Consider the following 1,143-nt stretch of genomic DNA (forward strand, 5'->3'; position numbering starts at 1 on the left):
TTCTTTAATACGAACGAACGTTAGGTGTCAGTTTGTGTTACTGACAATTTTATATTTCCAGCGCGTAAGACACCATGTGTGTATCCAAGTCAAGCAAATTGATCAAAGTTATTTTTAACAATGTACCTAATTGCAAAATTGTCTACAATAAATGCAAAGGAGGTACTACAGTTTCCCGCAAAATAGTAAAAACAATAAGCGTAAAGCATATATGTACATATTTATCTAAACTTTGAGGTCAATTTGCCAAATCCTACATTTCGAAAACAAACTGCTTTATGTGATCTTTTATACAGGGTGTTCCACTTAAGACAGTTTTGCCCATAACTCTTAAACTAAAACCAAAAAAAATGTTTTTATAAAAGTGGCCTGGAATCATATGGTGCACGTACAGAAAACATTTTCAGTTATACAGGATGTTCCATTTCTTCTGGTAGCTAGGTTCCAAACCTCGTTTTTTCTAAATGGAAGAGCCGGTATCTCAAGTAGTTTTTGAGTTATTCGACTGTTTGAATGAGACCAAATCGCATCTGAACTAAGATTTTAAATATAAAATAATTGATTTTTTCTAGAAAACTATTAGTGTTCAGAGGCGGCCTTAGCCATCGAGAAGTTCTGGGCGGGGAAACTTTTGAGAGCCCCTCGTCTTTGTCGAATTAGTTTTAATGATGATACTTGACGGAAATTCAATAAGGTTAGATTGTTGCAAGAAGGCGCGAGGCCTCTGCAAGAGCGAGGCCCTGGGCGGTGGCCCTGGGCGGTTGCCCTGCTCGTCACCCCCAAAGGCCGCCCCTGTTAGTGATATTTAAAACTTTATAACAATGGCTCGTTCCGTTTGAAAAAAAAGGTATTCCACTTATGAGATTGTCACAAGTAGGTTTAGATACTTCTGACTCCTAAAAACGTACATATTTTGCCCATAGGGAAAAAAGATACGGTAATTCGTGCTAAAGCGAACAGTTTAAACTGCATATTTTTAGCTTATATGGTTTAGATGCTCTCATTCAAACGGCTGAAATCGTTTTTGTTTACTTACCGAATTGTTTTTATATGTTGGTCCTAGCCGTTGCATTTTTCGCCTTGAGCACTGATTATAGTGGTAATTCCAGCCACTTATTTGAATAGCAAGATATATATATATAT

This window comes from Agrilus planipennis, unplaced genomic scaffold, assembly GCF_000699045.2.
Source record: "Agrilus planipennis isolate EAB-ADULT unplaced genomic scaffold, Apla_2.0 scaffold27, whole genome shotgun sequence".
Classification (NCBI taxonomy): Eukaryota; Metazoa; Arthropoda; class Insecta; order Coleoptera; family Buprestidae; genus Agrilus; species Agrilus planipennis.